The sequence below is a fragment of the Balaenoptera physalus genome (genome assembly GCF_965194825.1).
Source record: "Balaenoptera physalus genome assembly, chromosome: 9".
In the NCBI taxonomy this organism is placed as follows: Eukaryota; Metazoa; Chordata; class Mammalia; order Artiodactyla; family Balaenopteridae; genus Balaenoptera; species Balaenoptera physalus.
In genome coordinates, this window is record NC_138888.1 from 7,365,432 (window position 1) to 7,379,479 (window position 14,048).

Here is a 14,048-nt window from a genome sequence, read left to right on the forward strand (position 1 = left end):
GTACCACCTTAAGCATGGGGAAAAAAATCTTAAACTGTTTTTCAGTAACCACTTTGTTGATGGTGTTATTCTGAGATTACTGTGAGTGTACTTTGGAATGTGTATGACACTCGAATGCTATCATTCCTTGTAATTTTCAGTGTAAAAGAAAAGTCAGAAGAGATTAAGTAAAAATCTGAAATCCTGAATTTGAATTGTTACTGTCAGTATGCACTTATTATATATATTGAGTGCGTGTTCTTCTGACTACTGAAGAGAACTAAAACAAGGACCATTTCAGTTCCAATGAGCAATGCTGGTGCCCAGATTGTGGTCCTGAAATACTATTTCCCAGTAAACGGAATGAGGGTTCCTTGAAGATACACCAGATTCCCAACCTGGAGTAAATGTACAATATAAGCCTAAAACACCTTGTTATATCAGATATCAAAGACTATTCACTAGGGTCATGAAATAAGGACTGAAGCCAACTTGAATGTGTTCCCATTGGCCAAAGATGGGACAATGTGAATATCAGTTACCATAATTACTTCAATGGATTACAATAATGAAGTCAGTGAATTGAAACATATAAAATATGTTTCAATTCATGAGTTCAAATATTAATAAAAAAACATTAGTTGGTCACTAATAAATCAACTCATTACTTTGAAAAATGATAAATAAAAGGGAAAGAATCAAGCATATTTATCCTGCCATTTCTGTTCAGTTATTTCACTGGGTTACCAAATAATGGATGAGGACAGTTTCTCTTTAAAACAATATCTAATTAATAAAGCTACTAGTAAAGAAGAAGAAATGAGAGAATTAGAATATCATCACTTTTCAATCTTTAATGAATTAAGAGATCTAGGCAATGATCATCAACCACTACTGTCTCAAATAGACAGTCAGACATTACATGTGTCCTAATGAAGTAGTGTTAACCAGTTAACAAATCAATCAAGATCCTGACTCTGATTAGGCCACCAGACCATACAGTTAATTCACAGAGAACACAGAGAAAAAAGAAACATTGTAAAAGAGCAGTTGGAGGTACAGTCATCAAAATTCAGACTGGGGGAGACTCTACAGAATAAAGGACCCAACTTCTTCAATAAATATCAATATATGGCAAAAAAGGGAGGGGGACCTACAGATTTAAAAAGACTTAAAAAATATAATGAACAATTACCATGTGTAGACATTACTTGCAAACTGATTCAAGCTGTAAAATATTTTTTTAAAAAACCATGACAGTAATGCACAACAGAAATATGAACATGAGCTTGAAATCTGATGATATCAAGAAGTTTTTGCTATTTCTTTAGGTGTGATAATGGTATCGTGGTACATTTATAAAACATGCCCTCGTCTTTCAGAGAAATATATTGAAATATTTAAGGATAAAATATGATGATATCTGAGATTTTCTTCAAAGTGATAGAGGAAGGTGTCAAATGGTAGTAGGTACTGGCCATGAGTTAATAACCATGATGCTGGAATACAGATTTGAGTAGGTTCATAGTATTATTGTTTGTTTGGCATATGTTTAATATTTTCCATAACAAAATTGTTTTAACTATGTAAAAAGAATAAGCAAAATATATAGGAGAAATTTCTTATAATCTTGGAGTACACATAAAATAAGGTGACCATAAAACAGTATGACTACATAAAAAGTTTTAAAATTCTTTCCAGTGAAAAGCATCATGAAGTTAAAAGACAGTTTGGAAGAAAATATTTACAGCCATAATAGAAAAATGAATAATATACATAAAACATAAACAGTTCCAACAGATCAATAATTTAAAAAAACAGAAAATGAACACAACAAATGAAAGAAAATTCAAAGAAACGGCAGCAGACAATAAACATGACAACAAACTCAATGTCACTAAAAATGAGGGAAGTTAAAGATAAAAATGAAATTATAGATTTCCCTGATTATGGCTGCAAAAATGAGGGAAAATGGGATTTCTCCTACACTGTGGGGGAAAGCACACATTAGTACTACAACCTTTTCGGGGAGCAATCTGGCACTATCTAGGAAAGATTTAAATGTGCACACCCTATAACCTAACAATTCCATTTTAACTAACCATTCTTACAAGAAGAACAGACTATGTTCATAAAGGGGTATGTACAAGAATATTTGTGGTTTTATTTTTTATAACCATATAAGTGTCCATTCAGAGTGAAATGGTTATAATCATGGGGGAAATGCAAATCAAAACCACAAATGACATATCACCTCACACCTGTTAAAATGGTTATGATCAAAAAAACAAGAAATAACAAGTGTTAAAGAGGATACAGAGAAAAAGGAACCCTTGTGCACTGCTGGTAGGAATGTAAACTGGTACTGCCACTATGGAAAATAGTATGGCAGTTCCTTAAAAAATTAAAAATAGAATTACCATATGATCTAGCAATCTCACTCCCAGTTATTTATCTGAAGGAAATGGTTATTTATCTGAAGGAAATGAAAACACTAACTCAAAAATTTATGTGCACTCCCATGTTCACTGCAGCACTATTTACAACGGCTAAGACATGGAAGCAACCTAAGTGTCCAATGAGGAATGAATGGATAAAGAAAATGTGATATGTACACACACACACACACACACACACACACACACACACACACACACACACAGGAATATTATTCAGCCATAAAAAAGAAGGAAATCTTGCCATTTGTGACAACATGGATGGACCTGAAGGGTGTCATGCTAAGTGAAATAAGTCAGAAAGAGAAAGATAAATACTGTATGATCTCACTTATATATGAAATAAAAAATAAACAAAAAATGAACTCACAGATACAGAAAACAGATTGATGGTTGCCAGAGGCAGAGGGTAGAATAAAAAAAAAGAGTGAAATAGTTAAATAAGTGATGTTAACACTCATGTAATGGAATAGCATGTAGTTCTCAAATGGAATTGAGGCAGAGCGACACACACCAATATGGACAGATCCAAAGCAGAGAATATATGGGGGGAGGGGGGTACCCACCGGTCATGGAATAAATACAGCATTATCACATGGGGGTTTTTTGGAAAAAAAATTACCTGCATTATATACCAAAGATATATATTTACATAAGCACAAAAAGGTTTAGAAGATATAAACCAAATGATTACTCTGAGCAGAGGTACAGGATAAACAGCAACTTTGTTTCCTTATATACTTCAAGAAATGAGTAAAACAAAAGGAAGCAAATTGTTTTATACAATGACGGATGAGATCAAAACAGTCTTTATGTTACCCTTCAAAAGTTAGTTTCTATACTTCTATACTGGGGGCCATATCACCTACAGGGCCTGGTGGGGCTGTAAATGAGTGCGCAAGGGCGGGTGACGGGAAGAGAGTAAGACGTCACGGGCACCGTGCAAAGCTGAGCGAGCACACCAGGTGCTACCACGTGGGGATGGGGCCCACTGTGAACAGACCTCCCAGTATCTCAAGGAAAACAAAAATCAGGATTTTCATGTGAAATCTTCTATTTTTTTAAATGCTAGCTACTAAGTCAAAAAATATTTAAAGCACTGTGTGGGACAAAATATAACTTGGGGAGGCAGAATACTGTAATGATGAAGGGCAGGCTTTACAGCGAGCTCTGGTTTCACATCCTGGCCCTGCCACTTACTGGATGTGCGACCTTGACCAAGTTACCGGACCAACCCCACTCCATATATGAGTATTCAAGACCAGCTACTAGTCTTGTTGTTGCTGTCGTCATGGGATCCAGTTCCCCGCTGCAAGCTGAAGAGTTCTGCTCTACCTTTCATCTTTTTCATCTTACATCAAGTTTGATTCAGCTGGCTCACTGCAGTCAAAAATAATATAGTACAACTTCCTATTTTGCCTTGCGTAAGTATGCTTCCTTTAAGAAAACAAAAAACCTATAGGCAAATGAGGAAGCATGTGCTTGTTATCTTGCCACTTATTCAATTAAAGAGTTCATGTATGTTGGTGGGAATGTAAACTGGTACAGCTACCATGGAAAACAGCATGGAGTTTTCTCAAAAAACTAAAAATAGAACCACCATACGACCCAGCAATATATATTGTATATATATACAATATATCTGAAACAAAAACAAAAACACTAATTCGAAAGATACATGCACCCCAATGTTCATAGCAGCACTATTTACAATTGCTAAGATATGGAAGCAACCTAAGCGTCCATCAACAGGTGAATGGATAAAAAAGATGTGGTGTATATATATATACAATGGAATACTATCCAGCCACCAAAAAAGTGAAATTTCGCCATTTGCAGCAACATGGATGGACTTGGAGGGCATTATGCTAAGTGAAATAAGTCAGACAGAGAAAGACAAATACTGTATGATATCACTTATATAAGAATCTAAAAAATACAACAAACTAGTGAATATAACAAAAAAGCAGACTCACAGATACAGAGAACAAACTATGTAGTGGCTACCAGTGGGGAGAATGGAGTGGGGAAGGACAACATGGGGGAAGGGGATTAAGAGATACAAACTACTATGTATAAAATAAATAAGCTACAAGGATATATTGTACAACACAGGGAATACAGTCAATATTTTATAATAACTATAAATGGAGTATAACCTTTAAAAATTGTGAATCACTATACTGTACATGTGTAACAAATAATATTAGACATCAGCTATACTTCAATAAAAAATAATTCCCTCTACATACTGTAAAAAATAAATAATAAAGAAAAATGAGTTAAGGCAGCTTTTTAAAAAAAGTTTATGTAACTTTACTAATGAAATCAGACAGGTGATGATTGAAGCAAATAAAAATTAACTATGACAACTGTATTAATGAACACTGACCTTGAAGAGGAGGTAGGGGAGTACTGTAGCCTACTTAAGGTGTTTCCAATGGGCTGACTCTCAACTGCACTGGTGCTGGTCTGGATTCATATAAAGCACGCTGGAGGTTAAAAATGTCAGTACTTATGTCCCACCTTGAGAGATTCTGACCTGCCCTATATCCAAGAAGGGCGAAGGTATGTGTATTTTTAAAAGCTCCCTGAGTAATTCTGATGTGCAGCCAGGTTTGGAAACCATTCGCATAAAGTCTGGTATCCCCAAATACTGGGTTTGAATCCCTCCAACAATCTATAGTTTCTGTGATTTGGGGCAAGTTATCTACTCTCCTTATCTGTAAAATATCGAAATAACAACAATGCCACTTCATTTGGTTGTTGTATCTAGCACATGGTAAGACAATAAATGATAGTTGTTATTATATATATATATATCTCCTAGTTTCTACATGCTTTACCAATTCTGAACATAAAAGACAACCTCTTCAAGGTTTCTTGTGCTTATGGGAAAAAATAGCATAATTATTGTTAGATCCAAAGACAAACAATATTTCATTGGCCGTTAAACTTATAATAATTACATGATCATTCTTAATTCAAAAAAAGTATTTAATAAAGTAAGCAAAAATCTTCCTAGAATTTGGAGTAATATGCATGGTAATATGTAGTCAGTCAGACAGTTAATTTTTTTTGTACACTACATTAAAATATAATTTTTCATTTTATCTTTCTCTTCCTCTAAAGATATATAAATTTCATGAGGTAAAGCAAAAAGGGAGGAGCATAAAATAACCATATCACAATCTATGGCTCAGATATTTTATGGGTATTTAACATTTTAAATGCACAAAACCCAAAGAACTAACAACACAAAAAGTGACCTTTATAGTATATAAATTTTAAAATATCAACTAGGACACCAGGAGACCCCAGGACAGAATGTAGACTGAGATAAATGAACCTAACTATATTACAAACGCATATTATAACCTCACTGAAGAGGGTGAAGGAAAAGGTGCTGGCCTAACTAACTGTGGAAACCTGTGTTCTGTCTACATACTCTAAGGCTAAAGACAAAAAGAACTGTACTTAACAATTCAACACTGTATTCTAGTTGGTAAATTTAGTCCTCACAGGGGTACTGGTTAGCAATTCTGAAACTACTTTACCTGTCAATTAGGGCTGCACAAATATATAAATACACTGTGGGAATGGGAGCCAGGTTTCTCACTGCAAGAGAAATAAGTTACAATCAAGGCTAGGATGAAACCTGTGGTGCTGGATTAGCGCCAGAGACCTCAGTATGAACTCACGTTTATTTTTAACAGACAGGTAGAAAGACAGATATAGAAGTAACTACAGGTCTGTGTGTATACATGGGTTAGAAGACATACCTGTATTTTCTAACTCTATCACTGAGAAGGCCTAGAAGCAATTGACACCCCAAGGGTAATGAACACATTCCGTGCCCAGATCTCCATTCCCAAAAACGATTCTCCAATAAAAGGTACCAGAACTCCTTAGAGAAACGGCTGATTTCAGGATTGGAACAGGGGAAATACAAGATGATGCCAAAAAGTAAGAAATTGCTCAAAAAGCAAAACCACACACACACACACACACACACAGGATGGGAGCATATCACAAGGATAAAGAAGTCACCTGAAAGAGCTCCAATGGCTAAAGCAGGAACAATTTGAGCAACAACAAAAAACAACAAGAGCATTGGACTATAATCCCAAATAAAAAATAAACATTTATGAGTCCATACTGAGATAAACAATTGAATAAAAAAATGGGAAAGAAGAGGCAAATCTTCACAGAAGAATTCCAAGTAATATATGCAGATACTCCCCACTCCCGGAGGTGGAGATTAATTCCCGTCTCCTTGAATGTGACTCACTTCTGAAGAACAGAGCGTGGACAGGGAAAACTAGTCACTCGTGGAAGAACCTGGCAGACACCACGTTAACCAAGTGATCAAGGTTAACATCAGCAGTGATAATATAAAGCCATGAGGGCGCTTTAACTCTGTGATTCTCATAACCAAGGCCAGTATTCCAGTCTGATCATGAGAAAACATCAGACAAATCCAAATTCAGGAACATTCTACAAGCCATCCAGGTCATGAAAAATAAGGAAAAACAGAAACTATCACAGATCAGAGGAGACTAGGAAGACACGTCGATCCTGGAACAGAAAAGGGACATTAGTAGAAAAACAGAAACCCAAATAACATCTATAGTTTAGTTAACAGTATTTTGTACCAATGTTAGTATATTAATTTTGACAAATGGATCAGAGTCAAGTAAGATGTCAATATTAGAGGAAGCTGGATGAAGAGCATATGAAAACGCTGTACTATCTTTGCAAGTTCCCTAAAAAATCTAAAATTATTCATGATTACAAGTGTACTAAAAAAAAAAGAATGCAATTGCATGGAGGTAGTTTTGACATGAAGGATAAATCTTTTATATATGTTTACGTGGTTTCTTGTTTTAATCTTTAACCTAAAATAGAACTGTAAATAACATAACTAAACCCACAGCTACAGTAACTGTTGGGAAGGACATCTAGAAACTACTGGACTGAGATGATTCTTACTAATTTTTAAGGAAGGTTGGGAAAGGTACTCTACAAGTAGTATCTGATGGAGAAGGAGTAGAAATCGGAGGCTAGAAAATCTCTATCATAGAGGGACACCAGCACAAACTATTATGAAATGGCTATCAGACACATTCATTCCTAAGACTTGAGATCAACCATGCTTAGATTAGAGGAATGTATATTATAGCCAAGTGGGAGAAATAAGTAGGAACAACAAGATCCTGGGATGCGCTAAGTATCAAGGAAATAAGAAAACCAGGAAATAAATGAGTAAGCATGAGAAAGAACCAGGATCTTCTCTGGGTCCAAAAACAAAGAGGGAAAAAAGAAAAACAAAAAACAAAAAACGCTTTCTCTCATTTTTGACTCTTACATTATGTTGTCCTTGCTGCCACGAATAAAATTTTGGCTGGCCTTGTCAGTTCAGTTGCTTAGATCTTCCTAAGTTTTATTTGATGGCCTGAGATTCATTTACAGCAGTTTCTCTAGATAATTATTTTCGAGATCAAAACAACTGTCTTAAAAAGTGAACTTCAGAAACCAACCCATTTGTTATTCAGAGACTGTGTATGTAATTAGAAACATGTCCTGGGACTTCCCTGGTGGTGCACTAGATAAGAATCTCAAGAAAAATCTCAAATAAACAATCCAACCTTACACCTAAAGGAACTAGAGAAAGAAGAACAAACAAAACCCAAAGTTGGTAGAAGGAAAGAAATCATAAAGACCAGAGCAGAAATAAATGAAATAGAAACAAAGAAAACAATAGCAAAGATCAATAAAACTAAAAGCTGGTTCTTTGAGAAGATAAACAAAATTGATAAACCATTAGCCAGACTCATCAAGAAAAAATAGGGAGAGGACTCAAATCAATAAAATTAGAAATGAAAAAGGAGAAGTTACAACAGACACCGCAGAAATACAAAGCATCCTAAGAGACTACTACAAGCAACTCTATGCCAATAAAATGGACAACCTGGAAGAAATGGACAAATTCTTAGAAAGGTATAACCTTCCAAGACTGAACCAGGAAGAAACAGAAAATATGAACAGACCAATCACAAGTAATGAAATTGAAACTCTGATTAAAAATCTTCCAACAAAAGCCCAGGACCAGATGGCTTCACAGGTGAATTCTATCAAATATTTAGAGAAGAGCTAACACCCATCCTTCTCAAACTCTTCCAAAAAATTGCAGAGGAAGGAACACGCCCAAGCTCATTCTACAAGGCCACCATCACCCTGATACCCAAACCAGACAAAGATACTACAAAAAAAGAAAATTACAGACGAATACCACTCATGAATATAGGTGCAAAAATCCTCAACAAAATACTAGCAAACAGAATCCAACAACACATTAAAAGGATCATACGCCATGATCAAGTGGAATTTATCCCAGGGATGCAAGGATTCTTCAGTATATGTGAATCATCAACGTGATACACCATATAAACAAACTGAAGAATAAAAACCATATGATCATCTCAACAGATGCAGAAAAAGCTTTTGACAAAATTCAACACCCATTTATGATAAAAACTCTCCAGAAAGTGGGCATAGAGGGAACCTACCTCAACATAATAAAGGCCGTATATGACAAACTCACAGCAAACATCATTCTCTCAATAGTGAAAAACTGAAAGCATTTCCTCTAAGATCAGGAACAAGGATGGCCACGCTTGCCACTATTATTCAACACAGTTTTGGAAGTTCTAGCCACGGCTATCAGAGAAGAGAAAGAAATAAAAGGAATACAAATTGGAAAAGAAGAAGTAAAACTGTCACTGTTCACAGATGACATGATACTATACATAGATAATCCTAAAGATGTCACCAGAAAACTACTAGAGCTAATCAATGAATTTGGTAAAGTTGCAGGATACAAAATTAACGCACAGAAATCTCTTGCATTCCTATACACTGACAACAAAAGATCAGAAAGAGAAATTAAGGAAACAATCCTATTCACCACTGCAACAAAAAGAATAAAATACCTAGGAATAAACCTACCTAAGGAGGTAAAAGACCTGTACTCAGAAAACTATAAGACACTGATGAAAGAAATCAAAGATGACACAAACAGAGAGATATACCATGTTCTTGGATTGGAAGAATCAATATTGTGAAAATGACTGTACTACCCAAAGCAATCTACAGATTCAGTGCAATCCCTATCAAATTACTAATGGCATTTTTTACAGAACTAGAACAAAAAATCTTAACATTTGTATGGAAACACAAAAGACCCCGAATAGCCAAAGCAATCTTGAGAGAAAAAAACGGAGCTGGAGGAATCATACTCCCTGACTTCACACTATACTACAAAGCTACAGTAATCAACACAGTATGGTACTGGCACAAAAACAGAAATACAGATCAATGAAACAGGGTAGAAAGCCCAGAGATAAACCCACATATCTATGGTCAACTAATCTATAACAAAGGAGGCAAGGATGTACAATGGAGAAAAGACAGTCTCTTCAATAAGTGGTGCTGGGAAAACTGGACAGCTACATGTAAAAGAATGAAATTAGAATACTCCCTAATACCATACACAAAAATAAACTCAAAATGGATTAAAGACCTAAACGTAAAACCAGACAGTATAAAACTCTTAGAGGAAAACACAGGAAGAACACTCTTTGACATAAATCACAGCATGATCTTCTTTGACCCACTTCCTAGAGTAATGGAAATAAAAACAAAAATAAACAAATGGGACCTAACGAAACTTAAAAGCTTTTGCACAGCAAAGGAAACTATAAACAAGATGAAAAGACAACCCTCAGAATGGGAGAAAATATTTCCAAACAAGTTAATGGACAAAGGATTAATCTCCAAAATCTATAAACAGCTCATGCAGCTCAATATTAAAGAGACAAAAAACCCATTTGAAAAATAGGCAGAAGACCTAAATAGACATTTCTCCAAAGAAGACATACAGATGGCCAACAGGCACATGAAAAGCTGCTCAACATCACTAATTATTAGAGAAATGCAAATCAAAACTACAATGAGGTATCACCTCACACCGGTTAGAATGGGCATCATCAGAAAATCTACAAACATCAAATGCTGGAGAGGGTGTGGAGAAAAGGGAACCCTCTTGCACTGTTGGTGGGAATGTACATTGATACAGCCACTATGGAGAACAGCATGGAGGTTCCTTAAAAAACTAAAAATAGAATTACCCTATGACCCAGCAATCCCACTACTGGGCATATACCCAGAGAAAACCATAATTCAAAAAGACACATGCACCCCAATGTTCACTGCAGCACTATATACAATAGCCAGGTCATGGAAGCAACCTAAATGCCCAGTGACAGACGAATAGATAAAGAAGATGTGGTACATATCTACAATGGAATATTACTCAGCCATAAAAAGAAATGAAATTGAGTTATTTGTAGTGAGGTGGATGGACCTAGAGTCTGTCATACAGAGTGAATTAAGTCAGAAAGAGAAAAACAAATGTTGTATATTAACGCATATATGTGGAATCTAGAAAAATGGTACAGATGAACTGGTTTGCAAGGCAGAAATAGAGACAGATGTAGAGAACAAACGTATGGACACTAGCGGGGAAAGCAGTGGGTGGCGGGGTATGAACTGGGAGATTGGGATTGACATTATACACTAATATGTATAAAATAGATAACTAATAAACCTGCTGTATAAAAAAATTAAATTAGAAAAGAATCCACCTGCCAATGCAGGGGACACAGGTTCAATCCCTGGTCCAGGAAGATCCCACATGCCACGGAGCAACTAAGCCCGTGTGCCACAACTACTGAGCCTGCGCTCTAGAGCCTGTGAGCCACAACTACTGAGCCCGTGTGCTGTAACTACTGAAGACAGTGTGCTCTGGAGCCTGCATGCCAGAACTACTGAGCCTGCACGCTCCAACTACTGAAGCCTGCGCACCTAGAGCCCGTGCTCCGCAACAAGAGAAGCCACCGCAATGAGAAGCCCGCGCACTGCAACGAAGAGTAGCCCCCGCTCGCCGCAACTAGAGAAAGCCCGCGCGTAGCAACGAAGACCCAATGCAGCCAAAAAAAGAAAAAGAAACATGTCCTGAGAAAATGAATTTACAGAAGCTAGGGAGCTATAATGTTATCTAATTTTTAACAAACTATTAAGGCTGTTTATGATATTCATATTATTAAAACAATCTGCAAACAGAATTTTTTTAGTATCACGAGTTGCACTTTTAAATTTAAAGATATTGAAATATAATAATAATTTTTAGAGGAAAATTGTTTTATAAAGCATGTTTACAAGCCAAGGAGAATTAAATATTAGATATGTTAGTTATAAACACAAGTTGTAAGTAACTTAATCATAAGAAATAAAAATATAATCATAGATAAGAGCAATCAAATATCATGAGTATAATTCTTCTTTTCTACAAAATCCTTCAACTATATTCATTAGTATTATCACATAAGCCATAAAAACTGTGCAAAACAGAAGATATGTAGCGGGCACAATCTACAGTACCAGCTGGTCAAGATGTTTCTAACAATTAAGAATGAAAATTGTCCTCAAACCTAAAAGGTTATCCACTGCTTAAAATGTATGCCCTTAAAAATGTACGATTATTTGGCAGAGATTAAAAAGTAAAATACATTTAAAAAGTAAAAATACAGACTTGTCTAGCCCCTACTGACTTACAGTTAAGTTTCAAGGGGGGAAAAAAAAGTGTAACAACACTTCTTAAAAAAAATAGTTTATATTTGACTTCTATAGCATTTTACTATTTATACAAGTATCTTTTCAAGCCTCACAACAACCCTGTGAGGTAGGTAGGGAAGTATTATTATACCCATTTTACAGATGTAAAGACTTACGGTCAGAAAGATTAAGTCATTGACATTAAGATATGTGGTGAGAAAGAGCAGCATCAAGGAATGGAATCCAGTTATTTGACTTCAAAATTGTGGCTCTTTCCCAGACATACTTAGTAAAAAGACTAAAACAAAACAAAACAAACCCAGAAGGGGAGTGTACATACATTCATTTACATTTGTATACATACACTTCGCCTTATAGAAATTATGTCCCTGAAATAGGAATAAAAATAAAGTCTTACTTTCCCATTGAGTTAATTATAATTTTGGAGGCTTATTTTTATTAGTTTGGATTAATCTCCAATACAGAAGAATTTTAGCTCTTGGTTATTCTTTCATTATTTTACAAACACAACATTTTATAAACCAAAATCTGAAACAAGAGGGGCTTCTGTACTGCATTTTTTTTTAAAAGTAAACAATCTCAAATAATTCTAATAAACATCTTTAATTCACACACTTTGAATGTGTATGTATTTCTTTTTTTTCTATAACAAGGATAACTTTCTCATTCAGTTAAATCTCAACTGGTCAAACCAAAGGCATTCAACTTTGATAGGAATGCAAAGCTATGGGCTACCTCATCATCTTTTTTCAGCAAGGGCTCTAATAGAAAATGCAGTGCGCTCATTCTCAACCTCTTTCTTGTTCCAACACATCTAATGGATGCAAAGCTCAGCAGCGGTGATTCACTGCCACAGAGGGTCCTCAGGGGAGAGGAAGACAGTCTGGGAGAGCGAGCGTTAACGCAGTTTTAAGAAGCCCTGACACGTCTCCCTGAGCCCTCACCATAAGCCCCTCTCTCCTAGGAGAACCAGTGAACCAAAGAAGAGGTAATAATGCCAGGACTTTTTCACTGCTATTACTTCAAAAACAGTGCTTCATAATAACAATTAATCAACCCCGTCCTGTCCATAGGTGTCCTTGTTAGAACCTAACCACTCTCCAGCCAAAAACCTAAACTAAAGTAAGCTATTCACCTTCTGAAGCATATGCCAAATCTTTACTACGTATCTAGTTCTGCTCTACTGACTTTGAAACTTGCACTATAATAAATTCTTATTATAAAATAGTCATTCATGGACTAAGAGGGAAAAACATTATTTGCCCTAATAAAAAGATGTACATAAAAAATCATTCACAGAGTCAAAATACTGCTCAAAGAAAATTCATTTTTGAGATTTCTAATCAAAATAATACTCAAAGTAAACTAACCTCTTAACAGCTACAAAGTATTGATTCATTCTGCAAACATCCGGCTATATTATATGAACACCTGACCCCTTCTCCTAAGGGTTCATAATCTGGCCATCAGATTAAAACTTCAAATTCTGCAAATTCGGGTTCTCTTCCGATGTTTCCCATCTTAAGGAATACCTTCAGTTTTATCATCTGACTCCACAGCAAGCCAGATTGTGTAATAAACCAAAGCTTAAAAAAAGTAAAAGTATATACAATATGTAGGTGTTTAGCTATTAAAATTTAGAATCACAGCCCTACTCACGTAATTAGGGATCTCAAAGATCTGGGTGCTTTTGGTTTTAGCCAGATGAACATGCAAACTCACCACAACAGAAAAATTGCTTATACTCTTTCACTCTCAAGAACAATATCCAACAGTATGCCCCTTTCTAGTTTTACCACCCTTAATGGTAAAGAATTTCTGAGATATAAAGCTATTAAAACCAAGTCTGTACTATTTTCAAATCAACTCCTCTACTAGACATATTCCTCTCACAAAAATCTTCTCATATCGAAACAT

At 35.6% G+C, this 14,048-nt stretch overlaps 1 protein-coding gene across 9 annotated transcripts in view; it reads right to left on the reverse strand.

The window, feature by feature from the left end:
- Positions 1–14,048, reverse strand: part of MAP3K4 (mitogen-activated protein kinase kinase kinase 4) — a 111,088-nt gene that overhangs the window by 51,203 nt on the left and 45,837 nt on the right. The window lies entirely within an intron of this gene.